Here is a 26,563-nt window from a genome sequence, read left to right as displayed (position 1 = left end):
ATTTCGAGTGTTCTATCCCATCTGGATTAACTGTCATTTATACCTTTCAATATCGAGTCTGAACGTATTTCAAATTTGAAAAGAGTATATCAAAACCACATATCAAAATTCTGTTCAACTTTGCAATCCAAACTTCAAATGCAATTGCCTTCAAATCTTCGTCAATTCTTGCTCTTGTCTTTTCCGATTGCGAAGCTGAATTCTCAAACTCAAAGTGCTATAATAACAAGCAAAACGTATCTCTCGGAGCGGTGATCGCAGATATATCTTCAAATCTGATTTTTGATGGCCGGATCAAAAAATAACGGAGCTTGAAGAAGTTGGAAATGGTGTTGGTAAGCTTACTATTCTTCTTTTCCTTTCTTAATCTGATATGCCACGTTAATGAGGATGTAAGGCAAGTGGGAAAAAGATATATATTGCATAATTGCAGTTTAGTCCCTTAACTTTTGGCTATTTGCAATTCAGTCCTCAAAAAAGCGATTTAATTCAATTTCTATCCTAAATAATTTAAAAATATTAGAATTTAATTGTAAACTCTAAATATTCCCAAATTAAATATTATTGGATTAAAATTAACTAATCCCGGACCTTACAGTCTTGCCCCTCGATCTCAACAATAATCTAACCTGCACCAAGCAAGGGTAGTGAGTCTAAAGACTCAGAAGTAGAAATCGTGGAATAACAAGAGTTTAAAATACATGCTAAAATACTTAAAATACTGTATTTAATATACCTTAAAACTTACTCAGAAAGTTGAATGATAAAAGAGAATGAGACTTACTGCATGCAATGAACTCACACATAACTCACACTTTTAAACTTGGAACTTTCTTAAACTTTACTTGCACTTTACTTGTAAATTTCATACACTTCAACTGAATCTTATGCATGACTGAAACTGAATTTAAACTAAGTCGAGTCAACTTGAAACTGATCTGAAACTGAATTGTGAACTTAGATCCTTGATTGTAACTCTCTGTTTTGATCGATCAATGGCTGCAGTATACTATGTCGGCAAGACGCCGAGATCTCTCCCGATGCGACATTGCCCTTTTTATCTGATTTGGTAGGGATTCTGAGATTTCTCTTGGCCGCACACTACCCGTCGATTTGGAAGGGAATCCGAGATTTCTCTCGGCCGCACACTACCCATCGTTTTTGGTAGGGATTTCGAGATGTCTCCCGGCCGCACACTACCCGTCAGTTTGGAATGTGAATTGAGGCATCCCCCAATCGACATTGCCCGTCTTGTCGTAATCAACTCTCTTTGTTCAAAATATTTTCTTTCTTCCTTTCTTGACTCGACTCAAAAACTTAGCATGCATTTATGGAAATAACTTAATTTATGAATATTTACTCGATTCTCATATAAATGAGTCAAAATGGTTTGCCAAGGATGAAAAACATGATTTAAAATAAGGAAAACATGATGGTAAGTGGTTTCCCTTAAGCTAGACTTTACCAAACAAGTACACCTCGAGCGTTCGAACCGTAAAGTCCATAACTGGCCCATTCCTTAACCAAATCAACTTTCGTTTGAACCGACACCCTCTATCCATCCTAAATCAACCCAAGAACCAGGTTATAGCCTCCAAAGACCACCTAAGAAACCCAATAAAAATGGATTTCCGGGAAGCCCTTAAACTTACCAAAAATCTGCACTAACCACCTCGACTTGTCACGACCTTAACTCGACCATCACTAACCCAAAACGCTTACAATTTGAACCGAAACAACCAAAATGTCTTAAAATTAACCTAGGATTAGCCCCTAATCTGTCCAGGTCAACAAAACCTTAACCTCAGCCACCGAATTCATAGCCCATCCTCAATTTGTCACCCGCGAGCCTTGCCTATGCTTTTATCTTACACCTATTGACCTCACCACTCACCCAACTAAATTCCAGCCCTCTTACCACAGTCAGTGAGTCTCAAAGAAAGATGATATTATTTTCTCGTGCAGAATGCTCAAGAAGTCAGTTCTTTGAGTTTGTAGAGAGATGAATCAACATTGGTTACTCATCAATATTTTATTTTCTTTTGTTTTGTACCGATAAGGCTCTTGCTGCAAAAGGAGAGAAAATTTTCATTGACAGAGGGGCTGATCCAGCCTCAGTGTATTCATAAATTTTGGTACTAATGCTGGTGTTACTGATTTTTCTGTTTGAGATGGTTGTCTGACTAGATGGAGAGGTATACTCGAGCTAGTGGGCATACAACTTGAATATCTGGCTTAAACAATGGATGGGGATAAGGAATGATATTTAGACTTTACTTTTCATTATGTTCACCTTCAAATGCTTCAACATCTAGAATTGGTATATCAAACATTTGGTCTGAAGCATCTTGGAAAGCATCAATTGGTTGGGGTTCTTCTTCTGAGTGTGCCATCGGTTGTTCTTTTGTGTTAAGATGGTAGATCACTTGAGATACAACTTCATCCAAATTAATAAGATGTGGCTCGGGAAGGGCTAAATCTCTTTCTGAATTGTGAAGTGGATAGCTTTTCAATATAAGTGAGAACAGTTGCATCTTGTGCTTTTGCATCTTTCTTTTGGAGTTCTTAAAAAACTTGATCAATTGTATGTTGATGATTTAGTTGATTGATGAGATTTATTAGCCTTCTTGTGACCAGATGTTGACTTGAAGCGGGAATTGTGTTTTCTTGAAATGTAAGGATCTGGAACAACAAGTTCCTTATTTTTTTCCCAGACCTTAACTCGAAGCTGCATAATGATTAAATCTGTATCTAATTGAGTGAAAACTAATCTATCCTCATATGCGGTTCGAGCCAAAGGGTCATAATTCTTTTGTCTCTTAATAAGAATGTGTGTCAATTTCTTGATCCTCATTAGGTCAAATAAGTATTGTCTTTAGTTCAAAGCTTCTTGAATTTCAATGGTCTTGAAAATTCTTAGAACTATCTCCTCATAGCTCACAAAGTGGCTTAAACCTCCATTCTTCTTAAGATGTCTATCTAGAGTTGAATCTATAATTGTACCACTCATCATATGAAATATAAGTGTAGTGCTCATCATACTATAGAACCTCATCCATATTAAAATAAATTTGGATTTGAATGACATTTGAAAATCTCTCAGCATCAAATGATAAAGCAACTGAGAACTATAGTTGGACAATTTGGATATCAAGTCCGGAATGAGTGTATTCAATAATCTGGATATATGATAGACCTCCCAATGGCCTTGATGGAGGTAAAACTATGGTATCAGAAACAAATTGAAGTCGTGCTGGACAAATTTGATTGTATTCTCGAAATCTTCAGCATTTTGGGGGTTCCTGAGGTGGCTTAACACTCTGAATTGGACCCACTATCATTAATTGCTTCCTTTCAGATCAGATTTGTCCTTAGTGCGTTGTTCTTTAAGGATTTCATTTGAAGAACTTGAAGCAATTTGATATGGGATGAGGGCTGACTTTAATGAGATGATCAGTTTGGTGAGTTAGGCGACCAGTTTAGCCTTGGGGGTTCTTGCCTTCTTGGGCAAAGGCTTGAAAATCTCAACCTGATCAGTTTAATCACTATCATCAATAATCACTTTCCTCTTATTCTCGACTGTCTTCTTTGAAACAGTCTTGGGCTTCTTTGGAGTGTAGTTACCCTGCATTGAATCACCTACTAACTCGCAACTATGACATGCATTAATCTTAATTAAAAAATAATCACTTAACATAGTAAAACATGCAGAAACATAACCCATAATTTACATATAAAACCTAGTACAATAGTTCAAAGCTTAATCTTAGTAGTGATACAACCATATCGAAAAAACTTGAAATAAAACTTCCTGAAACATTATACAACTATATCAAATACTGCTGTATAAAATGCCCCTAAACTTCGGCTCCCTAGTCCTATCTCGAACTCCCAGCTTTGTCCATCTTGCGACCTGCCCGTTGGAATGGGGTGTCCAAGATAATAACTAGGATTTGAGCAACTAACGCATAGTACATAAACATAAATAACATATGTATATGATGCATGCAATCTTGATGATTGGTAACGGGTCATCTGATAAGTCATGCTCAGTACAAATGCCACATGAGTGATGAAACCTCGTGGAACAACCTCTGGATACAACCACACTCGTCTAATAAACCGGAGAATCAGACATACATGTACCCGTCGTTGCGGTACTCCCAGTGATAGACTATATACAAGTATAGAGCTGAGCGGCTCTATAATCAGGGTATAACAAGGTATATGCTCAACGTATGTGTGCTCATGACATATGAATATAGAAACAAGTAAAACATACATCATGCCACATAATAATGCCAAGTAAATGCAACATATAAACATGTATACTCGCTGACAATCTCAGCCAATGTGTACGTACCTCTAAGCTAGTTTGAGTCTAGCAGGACCTAGGTTCCAAGCCTATAATTAAAAGTTCATTGTATCACTACACAAGTTATATAAGCCTAAAATCAGCTAATAGATACTCTCAAAAGTTAATAAGATTCCCGGACCATACTTTCATCCGTAGTAAGTCATTTGGAGTCGCTTGTTCTAGAGGACTATAACAAAACCTTTGTTATTCCGAAACCTCTCTATTAACCAATAGAGCTCTCAAGTGTATACCTCACACTATATATAACTGAATAAGGAAACTCAGGAATTCGTATTATGAAATGAATCTGAAGACCCCTATTTATAGGGAAAAATCCGGCGATGATCGGAACCACCGATCTCGAGATCGGATATTCCGTTCTAGCTCGATTCATGCATGCGTGACACTTCGAGATCAGAACTTCCAAACTGGGATCGGAGCTTCTGATCTGGTGCATTGACCGGCTAAATCGGTGATTAAAAATCAACTGGCAAGCGCACCAGGTCAAATTATAATATAGTGGACAAAGGTCCAGATGTCGAACCCACAAGGACTGCATATATAAGAATACCAAAATGTATTTATTTCTACTTAATCTAGACTAATAAAAAATAGCGATTTTAGATTTTTAAACTAATAATTAAAAATAGCAATTAAAATAAAATTAATTAAAACACAATAGAAATTTGGATTAATTCAAATATGGGAAAAGTTCGATCAAGGTCTCACGTAGGTACCAGACAATTCATGTAACAAGCAGCCGATCTAAGACATCAGACTTAATCGTAATTCACGGGAATTTTCCTAATTTGTTCGAAGGACTATTTCTAGAACAATCAAACCTATTCAAATATTGATGAACTAATCTTTCGTAATTTTAATCAAATTTGAATGCATGAATAACTGTGAATAATTCAGTAAACGCCTAAACCGCATAATGAAACCGAATTCTATTTCTAGTCAGTTTTACACAATGTTGATTATCAAAGTGATCGAATTCGAAACCTCCTCTGTCGACTTGGAATCGATTAACAAGCAAACAAATAACTGGCCAAGAAATTTGCAAGACAAATATAAATTCGATAATCAATAAAATCAAATCAAGACTAAAAATATCAAATAAACAAACGAGTTTTATACATAAATTGTCTGGCCCAATCACGTGGCCTTGATCAAAAAAGAAAACTACTCACTAATCAAATTCATAATTTAAACAAAGTTTTTATCATGAATTGATAAAAGAAAAATAAAATAAAAGAGAAAGAAAATCTCCCAAACCTATGCCGTAGCCGCCTCTCTCTGAAAATCTCTAACTGGAACTCTCCAAAAATATTGAAAACTCCTATTTATAGTATTTTAGATCCCTTAAATTTAAATTCCTGAAGCAACAATAATTCTCGGAAATTTCAATCTTCGCGACAGGCGCGCGTGCGCCATAGAGTCCTCGCGCGCACCTGCTTCCCCTTCTCAATTCTTTGGAACTTGTTGCGGCGCTCGCGCGAGCTATTACCCTCGCTCGCGCGTGTTCTTTGATTTTTGAACATGCGCGATAGCGCTTCATTGATGCGCTAAACTCCATCTTCATGCTTTTTTCTTGCGCGATAGCGCCTTCTTGTTGTGCCAACTTCATGTGCGATAGCGCTTAGTGAAGGGCTCTTCCTATCTTCTTCTAAGCGCGTTAGCACTCTTCCTAGTGCCAAACTCAAGTGCAATCGCGCTACAACACTCACCATCAGCGCAACTTTCAACCTGCTCCGAGAGACAAATTTGAAAAATTCATATTTTGATTTCTAGCCGTCGGATTGACCTGAAATTTGGACAGCAGCTTCAAAAAATCTTTGAATTTATTCTGAACGGTATAGATCGGATTTGGATCTATCTAAAATTAAATATGATTTTTTGATCAATGTTGCTCCGTAATTCACTCTTCAAAAATCCAATTTCCTACAAAATTAACTGGAGGAGTGAAATACACACACATGTACTAAAACATATAAAAACACATAAAAACAATATGAATGCACACAAAAATATATATAAAAATATCACAAACTAATGCATACAAAATGAACTTATCAACGCCCCCATACTTAAATCTTGCTCGTCCTCGAGCAAGACATGCAAAAACAAAATGCAAACAAAAACATAAGTAAGAACGATTCATAAATGTGCAAAACCTCCGAGAAGTTCAATCACAAAACAAAATCATCGACAAGCTCTCAACTTTTCATAATACACCTTCGGTTTAACGTGAACGTGTGTGTGTGAAATGTCATTCCAGTTTCATACAACTTAGACCGAATTCGTTTCAAAACTGCTTAGCAACCTATGACAATTTAGTGCAAGTTTCACTTTTCAAGTGTCCATTCTTTTCAACAACCTCTAGACATACCCACCTCCCTTGAGATCATGAATTAAACACCTCCGGATTTTGCACCCGATATTGCTTTAGCCCCAATAATTACCCGCTGACTTAGCTATAACTGGATAGGATATGAAAAATCATTCTATTTTTTCTTTCTAATCCCCTCGTCTATAGCCCGGATGGAGCATCAATCCCATTTAATCCGAAAGCTTAGCCTTAAATTTAATATTTTTTTTAGGATTTTAATCCTTTCAAGGCCCGGATGAAATTATATTAATTTTTTTTTTCTAGGTGCGCCCAAGATCATATGTATCTTACTAGAGCCTCATCAAAATTCATAGTCCACCATCAAGATCCACAAACCACCTATTGCCGTGCAATGTGAAAGAGTGGGTGCCCGGTGAGCCAACTTGTGGCTAAGGGCTTTGATGACTCTTTGTATAAACAATCTTTTGTTTAATATTATTTACACTTTTATTAATGGCAATGACTTTATCTTTCTTCATATTGTTATATTGTGATATACTATTGTTGTTTTGATAAAGACCTTGAATATACTATAGTGTATGTAAGATGTGGTAGAACATGGAGATGTTTATCATGAAACACATCTTATAGTCACTGTATATTCTAAACTGTTCCTAGTCGATTGAGCCGTCCGATAATAAGGATAAGGATCGCTCGAGTTTGAGACTAGCATTTGCGATACGGATTACCACGTTTCATTGGTAAGGAACATAGAGATGCTCGAAGCATGCAAATGGATATTCATATGATGAATGATCGAACTACCCTATCCGGACTTTCCAAGTGGTTATCACTTATCGAGTGGATATAGTCCGCGGTTTTGGTTGTACACCATTAGTCCTTACTACTTAAAACATCATTGAGACTCTATATGCTAGTACTGTGCTTTGACTCGTTTACCGACTCTATTGGGGTCATCAGGTGTCGGGATTGGGTACAGTTACAACACATATAGGAGTCGATGCTTTGTTGTCAAGGATTCACCACATACTTGCAAGTGTGGATATCCTATGCGATCTGAGGAGATATTAGTGTGACGAATCTCTGGCCAGAGTACATGATGTGGTTTAAGAAATGGTTTCTTAGTAGCACATGCGATGTCACTATTTGATCTTCAAGATGTATTGCATAGTTATTGAATCTCGAACGACTCTCGATATACCAATGGTTGTTGATTCGATCGGGATATATGGATGAAGGGACCATACTGTACGCTAACCAAAATCTATTGGTTCTTGTAGGCACTATCAGTGATACCTAGGGAATCATGGGGCGATGTTGCTAGGCGCTCTTACCATGATTCGATGGGAAAGTCGGAAATTGTTGTTCCGAGTCACAAGGAGTTGTGAGCCCACGGCTAGCTGTATCCCTGAACCATTGAGGGTCACACAGTGTAATGGATTTTTAATCCCCGTTGAGATAGTTAAATTTAAAGAGTTAAATTTAATGAACAAAGAAGTTGGACTTCTTAATTATGAGTAGAGGAGTAAGATTTCCTAAAATGACATAGGGATGGACATTTTTGGAAACCACTGAATTCGGATTCAGAAAAATTTATCTTGACTTTAAAAGGTGCAGAAATGGTTTCTGTGCACATTGGTGAAATCGGTTTATCAATCGGAGTCGCGATGAATTTTATATTAATTTCTGAACATGCGGGCTTTGCTTGTCGGGCTTGAACTTATGACTAATGGGCCCTAAGATGTTAGTGGCCTACATTATAAATAAGTTATTGCAGTACAGAAATTACACACAACAAGGTCACAATTTTCGAAAAAAACCCTACTTTTCTCTCTGAAGTGGCCGACCCTCTCTCCCCTCTGCTCGGTAAAATCCAGTCTGTGAATTTTGAATTGCAGTCTGGTTTAACGGATCAAATTCGTTAATCTCTTCGTAGAAACTTCTGATATATTTTCTAGTGCAATCTATCAGAGTGATTAAATATCCGTTTGTGGACCTGATTGAAGAACAGTTCGTCCATCAGTTCCAGGGATATACAACAAGAGCAGAGCAATCTGTTGGTGTCCAAAATCTCGATTCGAGATTGAGGTAAAAATTTATAATCGTTATTTAATTTTTACACACACACAATTTAATCGTAAGGTTGATACCTATTATGAAATCGTTCCATACAAAAAAATTTTAAACTTCCGCTGCACCGGGTATCAATCCTAATTGATCTGATCGCCGCGTTCTCCAACACAATGGTCAAACAGACAGAAACTTCATCAAATCTTTCGCTACAATCCACTGGTCTAACACAAGTGCTTAAAAATATTCACGGTTCAACCTACAGTTTCTCATGTCAAGTCAAGAGCAAATTTTTTTTCAAAAATCAATTTTTTTTTTTCAAATAAATTTCATCATCATTGGCTATTATGACTCATCCAACTCATGCAATGCAAACAAGAACAAAAACACACTATATGCAAACAAATACGAAACACGAAAAATGCGATAAACTAGTCTACCCCCCATACTTATCCAAAGCATTGCCCTCAATGCTTCAGAACAATGAATAGAATGCAAACAAACACACAATGCAATGAAAAACAAAAACACAAAGAAAACAAAAATAACACTCCCCTGGTTTTCGATTCATTCTCTTCCTTCTTGACAGAATCCTTTGGGACGGTATCATCATTCTAGAATATCGGCAGGTACGACCAACAAGCATGGGAAAGAAAACAAAAATCAAATAAAAACAAAACAAAAAAAAGCAAAAATCAAAATAAAAAGCAAAAGCAAAAACACTGGGTTGCCTCCCAGTCAGCGCTAAATTTATAGTCTATAGCCTGACTATACTCCTCTTTGAATGGCGAAATTCAAGGTGGTTTATCCACCGTCTTTGAAAAACTCAAATCAGTCCTGCACTTGCATGCTACACCATTAAAGACATTGTGCAAGGGACTAATTCCTGCAGCGATCTGCACCTGCAAACATTCATCAACATTATGCATATCATCAACTAAATAAACAACAGAGCAAGATTTTAAAGTTGGGCTATCTCCAGCCGACTTTAACATTTCAAATATAACTTGCTCATCGTTCAGTCTCAAAACTAACTCTCCTCTCTCAACATCAACTAACGCCCTACTAGCAGCCAAAAACGGACGCCCTAAAATCATAGGCATCTCACAATCTTCATCCATGTCAAGAATAACAAAATCTATAGGATAAATCAACTTGTCTATCTTGATTAGGACATTCTTTACTACTTCTCTCGTATATTTAATAGATCCATCAGCAAATTTGAGAGATATAGCAGCAGGTTCAATATTTTCTACACCTAGTTTTCGAGCAATAGAATAAGACATTAAATTTATGCTCGAACTTAAGTCACACAAAACATTATCAAAAGAAGAACTTCCAATATGACAGGGTATAGAAAAACTCCCTGGATCTTGCACTTTTCGTGGAAGCTTCTTTTTCAGCACTGCCAAGCACTCCTCAATCACTATAACCTGCGAAAGATCTTTCAATTTCTTATTATTTTTCAGCAAGTCTTTCAGAAACTTTGCATATCTCGGCATCTGAGCTAAAGCATCTGCAAAAGGTATGTTAATATGCAGTTTCTTGAAAATTTCAAGAAATTTTTTAAATTGAGAATCAAACAGTAATTGCTTAGATCTATGAAGGAAAGGTAGAGTAGAAATATCAACATTGTCATTAACTTCAAATTTTGAAGTTTTACTTTTCTTACCTGCCTTGGAGGAATTTTCAGCACGCACATCCTCCTTGGCTTCTGAAATTTTCGGCCCCTCTATCATCTTTTCTTTGTCCGTCTTCTGCTCAGGTGCTTCAGACTGTGCTCGAGTCATGACCATAATAGCATTCACGCCTCTCGGATTTGGTTCAGTGTTGCTAGGCAATGCTCCAGCAGGCCGGGTTGATAATTGGGTTGCGATCTGACTCATCTGAATTTTTATAACTTCTGCAGCATACTTTCCTGATTCTGTAAGCGAGCCTCAGTACCAGCCACATATTTCATCATGATCTCCTCAAAACTTGGCTTCTTCTCCTCTTGCTTGGGCTGCCAGTTCTGATTATAGTTATTGTTGTAGGAGTTGTACGGCTGCCGTCCTTGATTTCCTGCAAAAATAGCCGCTTCAACTTCAAACAACCGCTGCTCTTCTTGCAGATTCCCTTGAACATGATTCACTGGCGCTGATTTCATAAGTGCCACTTGATGTGTCAGCGCGCCAATCTTCGCATTCAGGGCCATTAAAGCATCGACCTCTAGAACTCCAGCCTTCTTCTCTTTCTTTACATCCGGCTACCCAATATTACTCTCTGCCATGTTGCCAATGATTTCCCAAGCTTCAGCTGGCGTCTTCCTGAATAAGCATCCATTAGCAGCAGCATCTAGCATAGAACGCACTGAAGGATCTGCTCCATTATAGAACGTCTGGGTTTGCTGGCTTTGTGTGAGATTATGCTGAGGACACATCCTCAACATCTTTTTAAATCTGGTCCAAGCCGCATGTAGAGATTCTCCCTCCTTTTTCTTGAAAGATATAATATCTGAGAACAACTTTGCCATCTTCGTAGGAGGGAAATACTTGTTCAGAAAAGTTTGAACAAGTTGGTTTCATGTAGTGATGGAACCCGCACGCAGATCATCTAACCACTCCGTAGCTTTGCCTTGTAGAGAAAATGGGAATAACCGCAGTTGCACTGCATCAGATGTTACCCCATTAACCTTGAACGTGTCACAGATCGACAGAAAATGCTCCAAATGAGCGTAGGGGTCTTCCACAGATGTGCTGTAGTGACCCTGCATGGAATCACCTACTAACTGACAACTAATACATGCATTAAACTTAATAAAGCAAAAATGCTGAACAGAGTAAAACGTACGGAAACATAATCCATAATTTACATATCGGCTTAGAAAAAGCAAGTTCATGCTTAATATTGTAGTGATACAACCATATCGAAAATCTTAAAAGAAAACTGTCTAAAACATTTATACAGCTAAACAAATCCTGCTGTATAAAATCCCCTGAAAATCTCTGGCTCTCTAGTCCTGCCTTGAGCTATCGGTTCCGTCCATCCTGCGACCTGCCCCGTGGAATAGGGTGTCCAAGATAACAACTAGGACGTGAGCGCTAACGCCCAGTACATAAACATGAGTGCACGTATATATATGATGCATGCAACATGATGACTGGTAAAAAGGTCATCTGATAAGTCATGCTCAGTACCGGCGCCACATGAGTGCTGCCACCGCACGGATCAACCTCTGGGTGCAACCACACTCGTCTAGTACACCAGAGTAGTCAGACATAAATGTCCCCGCCTTCGCGGTACTCTCAGTGACAGACTATCAAGTATAGAGCTGAGCGGCTCTATAATCAGGTATAACAAGGTATAGGCTCAACGTTTATATGCACATGACATATGAATAAAAAAAATGGTAAATCATACATCATGCCATATAATAATGCAAAATAAATGCAACATATAAACATGTATACTCTCTGGCAATCTCAGTCAATGTGTACGTACCTCTAGGCTAGTTCAAGTCTAGTAGAATCCTAGGTTCCAAGCCTATATTCAAAAGTTCACCGTATCACTACACAAGTTCTATAAGACTTAACTAAGATAAAGTACTCTCCAAAACTTAAATAGATTCCCAGACCATACCTTCGTCCGTCGATAGCCCTTTGGAGTCACTAGTCCCGGATGACTATAACCACACCTTGGTTATTCCAGAACCTCTATTATAACTGATAGGGCCCTCAAGTGTATATCTCACACTATATAACTGAAGAAGGAAACTCGGAATTCGTAATTCAAAATGAACTCCGGAGACCCCTATTTATAGGAAAAATTCTCAGCCAGGATCGGAAGCTCCGTTCGGGATCGGAAGCTCCGATCTCCGCATGTGCGACACTTGTCAAAATCTGAAGATTAATCATGGGTGCACGTCATCGGAAGCTCCGATCTTCGATCGTAAGCTCCGATCGTCATCGGACGTTCCGATCATGCATCGGGCGTTCCAATCTGCATCGGAAGCTCCGATCTCATTTTGGAAGTTCCGATTGCTGAATTACCCATTTAAGCCTTGATTAGTCATGTATTTACTTAAATCGGATTACGGGTTACTACATTCTCCTCACCTTTAGATATTTCGTCCGCGAAATAAAATTTAAAGATAAATCAAGATAACAATATGAACCAAACCATGTTTTATTACAACAACTGTAATTACATCTTACATGGAAATAAAAAATACAAAGCAAACAACTCAGGATATTCTGCTTGCATATGGCTTTCGGTTTCCCAAGTTGCTTCCTCAACACCTCGGCGCTGCCACTGTACCATCACAAGTGGTATAGTCTTATTCCGAATAATTTTCTCATTCCTCTCTAGGATACAGAGTGGTCGTTCATCATACGATATATCTGGCTGTAGCTGAACATTAGTAGACTGAATCACATGTAATTCATGTAGTACCCCGTAACCGAAATTGGTAATTAAGAGATTAATTATGTTAATCAAACCAATTTGGTATCTGAAGGATCGGAAGCTCCGAAGGTGAGATCGGAAGCTCCGATGCAGGATCGGAAGCTCCGATGCAGGATCGGAAGCCCCGATCGATATTACGTCATGCATGACGTGTGGCAGGATCGGAAACTCCGATCGGGATCGGAAGCTCCGATCGCCCTATCCGAAGTCAACCAGTGAGATTTTGACATGTGGCAGATAAGGATGTTCGGAAGATCCGATGGCAGGATCGGACGTTCCGATCGAGGATCGGAGGTTCCGATCGATGCCTATAAATATAAGGTCCGAGGCATTCATTTCTTGCCAATTCCGAATTCTCTCCTTCGCCCTCGTGGTCCTATTTTAAGACTTTGGGTACTCTTATTCTAGATTTGAAGTAGGATATTTGTTTTAGTATAGTCAGACAGTGTCTGACATAGTAGCGGAGCAGTGCTCATGTTGTAGAGCCGTGTTCGAGGCTGTGGATTCGCAGCAAGGGAGTGCCCTAGTTGCGGGATAGTCGCCATCAGTGGGCTGAAGACGGACACAGGTATAGCTATGGTCTCCTTAAATTATTTAGGAGTATGCAATAGCTTAGTTAAGACTTTTAACGCTTATTGAATGATGCATGGGTATTTGCATTGTAGACTTGATGATAGGCTTGGAACCTAGAGTGGGACTACTAGGACTGCCTTAGAAAGGTACGTAAGTACTGACTGAGATTGCCAGCGGATATGCATGCTTATATGTTGCATTTATGTGTTTGCATGTTATTATTGTTATGCGGCATGTGCATATCATCTTGTGCCTGTACACCTGTATATCTTTTGAGATGAGCCAGTTAGGGTTGCTCAGCCCTGTTAGGACGTTTGATATCGAGTACCCTTAGGTACTGATACCTCGAGGACTCCGCGGTCCGCGTCCGGGATTCGGGAATGAGTGGTCGCACACAGTGGTTAGCTACCCCGATGTGACGAGCTTATATTCCAGGCGCCAGTTTGAGCAGTTTGTATACAGTTATCCCAGATATGGATACCCGGTCATTTGCATGCATCATATTTGTATGTTTATCCGTGCTTTCGTATTGAGCTTAGAGCTCACGTCCAGTATTTTCTGTGTATCTGGATACCCTATTCGATGGGGTAGGTATAGGTGCAGGATTGAGCACCAGGAGCCTGGAGTAGCCAGTGACCTTGAAGACAGCAGGATTAGCTGTAGGTTTTATTTAAAGTAATTCGATTGGGTTGTATAAATCGAGTTTTATTAGCCGGTTGTATTCTGCCGGTCTACTTGTATTTAGTCTTCCGCAGCAATTTGATTTAATGCATGCTTAATTATGCTCTTAACTCTGATTAGGTAGTGGATCCGGGTCGGGTCGCTACATTTATGGTATCAGAGCACTGCATGCAAGGGACTTAAGAAATTGATAATAAGACTTCTTGATTATCCTTGTAGGATTGATTGAGGCTAGCGAAAGAAGATTTGGTTCTTCATTGCCAAGATTTGCGGCAGAAGTTTTTACTATAAGGAATGCAACAGTGATGAGAACACCAGTAGTAGCATATCGATAGATAGACTGACTGCTGTGGATGGTTCATCATTCGATGCATTGGGATGTTGATCGAAGAACATATGGATTCCAGCCAGGGAAGACTGGAAGAGAAGATCGGTTATAATGCGTCAGATACCTCTGAGGGCTTTTTGGAATGAATGGTGTTTAATAATCCATGTGGTTCCAGTCCTTGAAGATTCTCCACTCGTAGTTGGAGAGATTGTCAGATAGACCTTCACCAGAGAATGCCTCGAGTGCCTAAAACTTGACAGGTTTCGAGAGTGAGGTCTTTAACCTCGTGCAGAACATGGTTTTGCAGGTATGCTTGTATCGATGCTTTTGGTAGGCATACGGAAAACTTCATGTTCAAAAGCATGATTTAGATACAAGAAGAACGCTGATGGTAGATCGTGAGCAGAAGAAGTCGACTGACATGCACTGACGCAGAGCATAGCTGGTTAGCTATCACGTGCCATTTCTCCGGAGTTCTTCGCTGGAGGACAGGTAGAGAGACTTGGACGGAAGTATGCTTGTATCGATGCGTGTGTCGATTGGAAGCTTCATGCTCAAGGAGTGAAGACAAGTTCGACGATTTTAAATACTGTATTGATATATTTGTAAACAGTATTTCAGTTGTAATGAATCATCAGAAATTGGTTGTATCAGTTCAAGTTATTGGATGTACATTTTGTTGTATTTTGAATACTGTATGTATTACATGGGATTGTAATAAAGGAAATTGTACATAACTTGAAGTAATGATACATGTGTTACTTATTCAGCAAATCGTGATTGATAAAGTTTGGCTTGGAATTAGTTGACTAATCAACTAGGATAGCTCATGGATTTTGAGTAAGTCAACGGTAACGGATTAACATGGGGTTAGTCTAGGTGTCTTCCTAGGGCTGACCTAATTAGTCGTTTGACTGAGTTAGTGCCATTGATGAGGTAATTCATCTGGGAGCATGAAAATATTGATCTTGTTTGGAATTTTGAGTTTTTGTTCTAAGTTGTTTCCTTAGGACAGTAGTCTGATTGACCTTCATAGGTTGAGACTTCGTGATGATGGGATTTCATCGGGATACCAAGTCGGGTACATGCCGAGAGTTGTGGACTATGACCATGACTAGACATGATGAAGCGCGACCCTATGCCAGTGTTACTCTGGGAGTCTTTCGTACTTCGGAGAATGCCTGGAAGCCTCCGTGCTTCAGGATTTGGCGGTGGGAAGGCTACTTAGTCTAGAGTTTTGGTAACAGTCACGACGGGGTATGACATTGGATTGGATGCTGGGTTAGGTGTCAGCGGTTTAGATATCGTCTGACTGTCGTCAGAGATATTGGTTTGCAGTTTTACCACAAGGACCAGTCTTGGAGGGATTTTCCTTGACGAGTATGTACTCTGAGCAAATAGTTTTAGTCTATTGGATACTGCTAGACTAGTGGATCTAGTCGGAGTTTGGATGCTCTTGTGATAGGGGCTATCCAGGAGTTTTGGTTTGTGAAATTCCTGAAACATTTGACTCGGAGATGAGTAGTTTTCAGCATTAATGGTTTCCTTCAGTGATAGATTATATCCGATGCTAAGGATTGTACATGACTATTTGAGGCGTAAGGATAGCGTGATTTATGCCAGTGTACACTTGGTGGTGATTTTAGGTGGGACACCGCGGCAAGTAACCTCAGTCTCGATTTGTTGCAGTCTTAGCAAGAGATATAGTTATCAGGAGCAAGTTTAGCGACAGTTGGTAGTGAGTCAGTATCGATGCGAGATTGGTACTGGTGACTACTAATAGCTATTGTCTGACTTTGTCAGAGATAGGTGAGTTGAATCAGCTGTGATTCTTTTGATTCCAAATATTTGGGATATGCGGACGTATGGCCGTGAGATCATGATTATTGATCGAGCCATGTGAGATTTCAAATGACCAAGACCTGGCGGATGGTTGCCATAATTTGGTTGGTACTGACAAGTTGTGTGATAGTCACAACTTATCGATGAGGTCGATTGGTTGAGCAGATCAGTAATTAAGATATCATGAACCGAGAGATACTTGGGACGATACTATAAGCCGTCGTGCTTATGAGTTTGGATCCTTTAAGTAAATGTCTCGGAACAGTAAGAAAATTATTTGCATTCAGGATTCTCGGGTGGTTGAGATTTTCGGAGTGCAGTCGTTTGGACTTTCAAGTTCGATAAATCACGGGAGGTGATTGCATGTTTTGACTATGGTAAGTCATGGCTAGTTCAATAACTCGGGTAAAGTTATCAGTGGTAAGAGAAGACATAATTGATCTGAACATTGCTTGGTATTAGCAATTGTTGACCCAGTTTTGGAAATAGAATTGTTTCATGCTATTGGATTACAGTTTTGGGAACTGTTAGCCGAATACTTGTTTAGGCATTTCCAGCAGTTTTCTCGGAGGATTTTTGTTAAATTGTGATTCGACGAGTGTTGCGGAATTCAATGAGCATTAGCAGGCCGATATCAGTTTTTTGTTCGTGGGATGATACAACAGCCGAGACTGTGTTCAGAGTCTAGTGAGATTGTTGTCAGTGATTTCCCAGTACGTTTTGATGTGCTATGCCATTGAGGTATTGGGATCGACCGAGATCTATCGGGTAAATTCGTTGGTTTACCGCATGTGTCATGGATTGCGCGAAGGGTTGAGGTGAACTAGTTTTGTTCATCTTGGTAGCAAGTCAAGTGTGACTTGGGATTGTTATCTATGGTTGGATAACCAGTGTTGCGAATTCAATTGATATCTCGAGTGACGAGATAGTGGTGATCTTTAATCTAGACTACTAATGTTGTAGATGTTGCGGTTCCATCTATGTGTTCAGCATTATAGCGGTGACATTCTTTGAGAATATTAGTCAGCATCGAAGAAAATAAGTACGGAATGTAAGTCTGTCGATGCTAGGAACTTTCGGGATTGGTTGTTATTTGTGGCAGGACGTCAAGTGGGAATCGATTGGTTAACACTTGCGGTTACCTCTGGGATTTGATGTCAGTGTTAGACCAGTGGAGATACAGGTTGGTTGTATCTGGTTTTCTCGTTAGTACGAACTGATTCTAGCAAGAGGGATAGTCGGTATCAAGTGGTATACTTGACGAGGAACTATCACTGCTAAGGTTCGTAGGAACAGTGGGTATTCGAAGAGCAGTCGAGAGCACTCTATTGATCGTAAGGCTCGGTTATACATCCAAAAGATCGTTCTACTTCGTGGATGCCGGTGGGCATTGTCAGCGATCGAGACCCAGGTTTACTTCCATATTCTGGGGGAGTGTCCAGCGTGCTACGAGCACTGCTTTCAGTTTAAATACTGAATATCATCCAGAGACAGATGGTCAGATGGAGAGCGTTATCCATACCTTGGGAGGACACCTGTTGAGGCGTTGTACGGGCGACTTGTCATACTCCATTCTTCTAGAAAGAAGTGGGGGAGACAGTATTTCTGAGAATGTCACTTTTTCGTAAGATTCTCAGATTTAGTCTTAAAGGCAAGTTGTCTTCCAGGTTTATCGGTCCGTTTTAGATCTTGGAGAACATTGGCGATTTCGCTTATCGACTAGCTTTGCCACCGCATCTTTCCAGTATTCACGACGTGTTCCACATATCACTGTTGCGACGGTATGTGGCGGATGAGTCTCATATTCTGCAGCGGTCTGAGGTTCAAGTGAGCTAGGATTTTACCTATGCTGAGAAACCTATTCGTATCCTGGGTTATAAGGATAAGGTTTTACGGAAAAAAGTCATTCCTTTGGTTTTAGTTCAGTGGCAGCGCCGAGGCACTGAGAAAGCTACTTGGGAGCTTGAAGAAAGGATGCGTGAAGACCGTTCTGAGTTGTTTTGATTTCAGTTGTGAGTTGCATTCGGTTGTAACGTTTGATTTGAATAAGGAATGTTTCTGTACCTTGTATTGCATTCGGTACTTAAGATTTATTTTCGAGGACGAAATATCTTAAGTGGGGGAGAATGTAGTACCCCGTAACCGAAATTGGTAATTAAGAGATTAATTGTGTTAATCAAACCAATTTGGTATCTGAAGGATCGGAAGCTCCGAAGGTGAGATATGAAGCTCCGATCAGGATCGGAAGCTCCGATGCAGGATCGGAAGCCCCGATCGATATTACATCATGCATGACGTGTGGCAGGATCGGAAACTCCGATCGGGATCGGAAGCTCCGATCGCCCTATCCGAAGTCAACCAGTGAGATTTTGACAAGTGGCAGATAAGGATGTTCGGAAGATCCGATGGCAGGATCGGACGTTCCGATCAAGGATCGGAAGTTCCGATCGAGGATCGGAGGTTCCAATCGATGCCTATAAATATAAGGTCCGAGGCATTCATTTATTGCCAATTCCGAATTCTCTCCTTCGCCCTCGTGGTCCTATTTTAAGACTTTGGGTACTCTTATTCTAGAGTTGGAGTAGGATATTTGTTTTAGTATAGTCAGACAGTGTCTGACATAGTAGCGGAGCAGTGCTAGTGTTGTAGAGCCGTGTTCGAGGCTGTGGATTCGCAGCAAGGGAGTGCCCTAGTTGCGGGATAGTCGTCATCAGTGGGCTGACGACGGACGCAGGTATATCTATGGTCTCCTTAAATTATTTAGGAGTATGCAATAGCTTAGTTAATACTTTTAACGCTTATTGAATGATGCATGGGTATTTGCATTGTAGACTTGATGATAGGCTTGGAACCTAGAGTGGGACTACTAGGACTGCCTTAGAAAGGTACGTAAGTACTGACTGAGATTGCCAGCGGATATGCATGCTTATATGTTGCATTTATGTGTTTGCATGTTATTATTGTTATGCAGCATGTGCATATCATCTTGTGCCTGTACACCTGTATATCTTTCGAGATGAGCCAGTTAGGGTTGCTCAGCCCTGTTAGGACGTTTGATATCGAGTACCCTTAGGTACTGATACCTCGAGGACTCCGCGGTCCGCGTCCGGGATTCGGGAATGAGTGGTCGCACACAGTGGTTAGCTACCCCGATGTGACGAGCTTATATCCCAGGCGCCAGTTTGAGCAGTTTGTATACAGTTATCCCAGATATGGATACCCGGTCATTTGCATGCATCATATTTGTATGTTTATCCGTGCTTTCGTATTGAGCTTAGAGCTCACGTCCAGTATTTTCTGTGTATCTGGATACCCTATTCGATGAGATAGGTATAGGTGCAGGATTGAGCACCAGGAGCCTGGAGTAGCCAGTGACCTTGAAGACAGCAGGATTAGCTGTAGGTTTTATTTAAAGTAATTCGATTGGGTTGTATAAATCGAGTTTGATTAGCCGGTTGTATTCTGCCGGTCTACTTGTATTTAGTCTTCCGCAGCAATTTGATTTAATGCATGCTTAATTATGCTCTTAACTCTGATTAGGTAGTGGATCCGGGTCTGGTCGCTACAATTCATCAGCTATATACTGTCGAAGTAACGATACATGAAAAACATTATGTATACTGGAAAGAGATGGCGGTAACGCCAAATGATAAGCAACATCTCCAACCTTTTCCAGTATCTGGAAAGGCCCAATGAAACGAGGTGACAACTTGCCTTTCACACCGAATCTCATCACCTTCCTGAAAGGTGATACTCATAGGAACACATATTCACCAGGCTCAAACTTCAGTGGCCTATGGTGAATATTAGCATAACTGGCTTGCCGATCTTGAGCACCTTTGATCCTCTTTTTGATCAAATCTACCTTGTCTACAATCTGCTGCACCAACTCAGGACCCTCGACTTGTCGTTCCCCGACTTCATCCCAGAATAACGGAGTACGACACCGTCGACCATACAATGCCTCGAAAGGTTCCATATCAATACTACGATGATAACTGTTATTGTAGGCAAATTCAATCAAAGGTAATTGATCCTGCCAAGATAAGCCAAAATCCATAACAGAAGAACGTAGCATATCCTCCAATGTACGAATCGGCCGCTCTGACTGCCCATCAGTCTCCGGATGATATGCAGTGCTCAAACTAATATTGGTACCCAATGCCTGCTGAAAACTACCCCAAAAACATAAGGTAAATCACGGGTCTCTATCACTGACTATGCTCAGTGGAATCTCATGCAATCGCACTATCTCCTGGACATATAAGCATGCCATGCGATCATAAGAATACTCCCGGTTGTAAAGAATAAAGTGTTCTGATTTCGTCAAACGGTCAACAACAACCCAGATAGCATCACACTGACGTGAAGTCATAGGCAAGTGGGTGACAAAATCCATAGTCATGTGCTCCCACTTCCATTCGAGAATCTCAAGATTCTGCAGTAATCCACCTGGTCGTCGGTGTTCAGCCTTGACCTGTTGACAAACCAAACATCGAGAAACAAATTGATAAACACTCCGTTTCATCCATTTCCACCAGAATCTAGTTCGCAAGTCCTTATACATTTTCATACTTCCAGGATAAACTGATAATCGACTCCTGTGAGCTTGAGAAAGAATATCATTCCTGAGCTCCGCAACATCAGGTACAACAACTCGATTAGATAAGCAAAATAAACCATCTGCCTAAAAATGGAATCCAGATGTATTAACTCCATTTTCTTGACGTGCCAAACGCTGAGTCTTAACATCAGATATCTGAGCATCCCTGATCCGAGAATACAATGTTGGCTCAGATAGAATAGTATACAATCGAATCCCATTTCTCCCTTTCTTGTGCTTGAGCGTAAAACTCAATGAACAACACTCTTAAATCATATGAGATACTTCACTAGTCTGGAATGCAGAAAGTCTCACCTGCCGACTCAAGGCATCAGCAGTAAGAGTAGCAGAACCTGGATGATATTTGATTTTAAAATCATAATCTTTCAGAAGATCCATCCAGCGTCTCTGTCGCATATTCAACTCCGCCTGAGTGAATAAATACTTCAAACTCTTGTGATCCGTGAATATCTCAAATTTCTCGCCATAAAGATAATGCCTTCAAATCTTGAGCGCAAATACAATGGCGGCTAACTCGAGATCATGTACTGGATAATTATTCTCATGCGTCTTCAACTATCGAGAAGCATAGGCAATAAAATGTCCATGCTGTGTCAGAACACATCCTAACCCCTGACCAGAGGCATCAGTATAGACAACATAACCTCCTGATCCAGAAGGTAGAGCTAGCGCAGGTGCAGTAGTAAAACGTCTATGCAGCTTATGAAATGACTACTCACAATCCGAGGACCATATGAAGGAAACATCTTTCCGAGTAAGCTGTGTCAAAGGCCTGGCCAACTGTGAAAAATTCTCGATGAACCGACGGTAATATCCCGCTAGACCCAAGAAACTACGAATCTCAGCAACCGTCATTGGACGAGACCAGTTCAGGACTGCCTTTATCTTACTTGGATTAACAGATATCCCTTCACTAGAAATTACATGACCGAGAAATACTACCCGATCAAGCCAGAATTCACACTTGCTCAATTTCGCATACAATTGCTTATCTCGTAGCATCTGCAATACAATCCTCAAATGCTATGCTCATTCTTGTAATGAGAATAGACAAGAATATCATCAATGAAGACGATGACAAATCTATCCAGATATTTTCGAAATACATGATTCATCAGATTCATAAAGACTGCCGGTGCATTCGTCAAACCAAATGGCATCACCAGAAGCTCATAATGCCCGTATCTGGTCCTGAAAGCAGTCGTAGAAATATCTGAGTCTCGTACCCGCATCTGATGGTATCCAGATCTCAGATCTATCTTCGAGTAAACAGAAGTACCCTGTAATTGATCAAATAGATCATCAATCTGCGGCAAAGGATACTTATTCTTGATGGTGACACGATTCAGCTGTCTGTAATCAATACATAATCGCATCGATCCATATTTCTTCTTGACGAACAAAATAGGTGTTCCCCACGGAGAAACACTCGGATGAATATATCTCTTATCAAGCAGATCCTGCAACTGCTGTTTCAATTCCCTCATCTCTGATGGTGCCAGACGATAAGGTGCTCGGGATATAGGCGTAGTTCCTGGTACTAGATCAATACCAAATTCAACCTCTCGAGCCGAAGGAAAACCAGGAATCTCATCAGGGAATACATCAGGAAACTCACTGACAATCGGTAGCTGATCAATACCCGGACTACTCGTGGAAATATCAACTGCATAGATGAGGTAGCCCTCCCCACCTGACTCCAAGACATGACATGCCTTTAGAGCCGAAACAAGTGGCATCAGAGGTCGCTCACCCTCACCATAAAAGTACCAGCTATCACCCTCCAGACGCTGATAAAAATCCACAGTAGCGTGATACAAAGTCAGCATATCTATTCCCAAAATACAATCAAAATCTGTCATCGCTAATATTATCAGATTAGCCGATAACATATTACCCTCAAACTCTAGAAGACAACCCATCACTAGACGCTTAGTTACTACCTCCTGCTCCAGTGGAGTAGATACAACTAAATCCATATCTAATGATACATAAGGTAATCTATGTCTCTTAACAAAGCAACTAGAAATAAAGGAATGCGATGCTTTAGTATCAATTAAAACAAGTGCAGGAATATCACATAACAGAAAGGTACCTGCCAACATGCAATCGCTTCCCTCAGTAGCCTGTTCTTGAGACAGAGCAAATACCTGCCCTTGAGACTATGGAAGGTAACCAGAAGAACTCTCTGGTGCTGGCTGCTGACGTGGAAAAATAGAAGCCTGAGATCCAACCTGTGATCCCGATCCACTAGCAAAACCCACGCGCTGAGGACAATCTCTCCACAGATGTCCCTGCTGACTTCCAGTTTCATGCAACTTAGATCAAATTCATCTCAAATCTGCTTAGCGACCTATAACAAATCAGTGCAAGTTTCACTTTACAAGTGCCCATTCCTTCCAACGACCTCTAGACATACCCACCTCCCTTGAGATAATGAATTACACACCTCCGGATTTTGCACCCGGTATTGCTTTAGCCCCAATAATTACCCGCTGACTTAGCTATAACTGGCTAGGATACGAAAAATCATTCTATTTGTTCTTTCTAATCCCCTCGTCTATAGCCCGGATGGAGCATCAATCCCATTTAATCCGCATACTTAGCCTTAAATTTAATATTTTATAGGATTTTAATCCTTTCAAATCCAGGATGGAATTGTATAAATTTTTTTTTTCTCTAGGTGCGCCCAAGATCATAAGTGTAAACTAGAGCCTCATCAAAATTCATAGAACACAATTAAGATCCACAAACCACCTATTGCCGTGCAATGGTAAAACAGATAGAAACTTCATCAAATCTTTCGCTAGAATTCACTGGTCTAACATTAGTGCTTAAAAATATTCACGGTTCAACCTACAGTTTCTCATGTCAAGTCAAGAGCAAAATTTTTCAAAAAACCAATTTTTTTTTTCAACATAAACTTCATCATCATTGGCTATCATGACTCATCCTACCCATGCAATGCAAACAACAACAAACACACTATATGCCATGAAAAACTAGTCTACCCCCCCCCCCCCCCAATACTTATCCAAAGCATTGCCCTCAAAACTTTAGACAATGAACAGAATGCAAAACAAAAAAAAAACAAAATGAGAATAGAAATAACACTCCCCTGGTTTTTGTTTCATTCTCTTTCTTCTTGACGGTATCGGCTGGGACATTAGCATCAGTCTAGCTATAACGGCAGGCACGACCAACTTGTTGGAGAGCGTCGATCAGATCAATCAGAATTGATACCCGGTGCAGCGGAAGTTTAAAATTTTATATGGAACGATTCCATAATGGGTATCAAAACTTTACGATTAAATTGTGTGTATAAAAATTAAATAACAATTATAAATTTTTACCTCCAATCTCGAATCGAGATTATGGACACCAACAGATTACTCTGCTCTTGTTGTATATCCCAGGAACTGATGGACGAACTGTTCTTCAATCAGGTCCACGAACAGAGATTTAATCCCTCTGATAGATTGCACTAGAAAATCTATCAGAAGTTTCTACGAAGAGAATTAACGAATTTGATCCGTTAAACCAGACTGCAAATTCAAAATTCACAGGCTGGATTTTTCCCGAGCAGAGGGGAGGGGGGCGGCCACTTTTAGAGAGAAAAACTAGGGTTTTCGAAAATTGTGACCTCTGTTGTGTAATTTCTGTACTGCAATAACTTATTTATAATGTGGGCTGCTAACAGCTTAGGGCCCATTAGTCATAAGTTCAAGCCTGACAAGCAAAGCCCGCATGTTCAGAAATTAATATAAAATTCATCGTGACTCAGATTGATAAACCAATTTCACCAATGTTCACAGAAACCATTTCTGCATCTTTTAGAGTCAAGATAAATTTTCTGAATCCGAATTCAGTGGTTTCCAAAAATGCCCATCCCTATGTCATTTTAGGAAATCTTACTTCTCTACTCTGATATAAGAAGTCCCACTTCTTCATTCATTAAATTTAACTCTTTAAATTTAACTATCTCAACGGGGATTAAAAATCCATTACTCTGTGTGACCCTCAATGGTTCAGGGATACAGCTAGCCGTGGGCTCACAACTCCTTGTGACTCGGAACAACAATTTCCGACTTGCCCATCGAATCATGGTAAGAGCGCCTAGCAACATCGCCCCATGATTCCCTAGGTATCAGTGATAGTGCCTACAAGAACCAATAGATTTTGGTTAGCTTACAGTACGGTCCCTTCATCCATATATCCCGATCGAATCAACAACCATTGGTAAATCGAGAGTCGTTCGAGATTCGATAACTATGCAATACATCTTGAAGATCAAATAGTGACATCGCATGTGCTACTAAGAAACCATTTCTTAAAACACATCATGTACTCTGGCCAGAGATTCGTCACACTAATATCTCCTCAGATTGCATAGGATATCCACACTAGCAAGTATGTGGTGAATCCTTGACAACAAAGCATCGACTCCTATATGTGTCGTAACTGTACCCAATCCCGACACCTGATGACCCCAATAGAATCGGTAAACGAGTCAAAGTACAGTACTAGCATATAGAGTCTCAATGATGTTTCAAGTAGTAAGGACTAATGGTGTACAACCAAAACCGCGGACTTTATCCACTCGATAAGTGATAACCATTTGGAAATCCGGATAGGGTAGTTCAATCATTCATCGTATGAATATCCATTTGCATGCTTTGAACATCTCTATGTTCCATACCAATGAAACGTGGTACTCGGCATCGCAAATGATAGTCTCAATCTCGAGCGATCCTTATCCTTATTAACGAACGGCTCAATCGACTAGGAACTGTTTAGAATATACAGTGACTATAAGATGTGTTTCATGATAGTCATCCCCATGTACTACCACATCTTACATACACTATAGTATATTCAAGGTCTTTATCAAAACAACAATGGTATATCACAATATAACAATATGAAGAAAGATAAAGTCATTGCCATTATAAAAGTGTAAATTATATTAAACAAAAGATTGTTTATACAAAGAGTCATCAAAGCCCTTAGCCACAAGTTGGCTCACCGGGCACCCACTCTTTCAATCTCCCACTTGCCCTAAAGCCAACTAGTCATACTACGTAGACCCATTGCTTCGCGATGTTTGTCAAATAATGGTCCTGGCAAGGGCTTAGTAAGTGGATCAGCGATATTGTCTGCAGAGGCCACTCTTTCGACAGTGATGTCTCCTCTTTCCACGATCTCCCGGATGATGTGGTATTTCCTCAGTACGCGTTTGGATCTTTGATGAGACCTTGGTTCCTTTGCCTGAGCAACGGCACCCGTGTTGTC

This window comes from Henckelia pumila, chromosome 2 (genome assembly GCF_033568475.1).
Source record: "Henckelia pumila isolate YLH828 chromosome 2, ASM3356847v2, whole genome shotgun sequence".
Lineage (NCBI taxonomy): Eukaryota > Viridiplantae > Streptophyta > Magnoliopsida > Lamiales > Gesneriaceae > Henckelia > Henckelia pumila.
The sequence above is the reverse complement of the archived record's forward strand: the minus strand, read 5'-3'. Positions refer to the sequence as shown.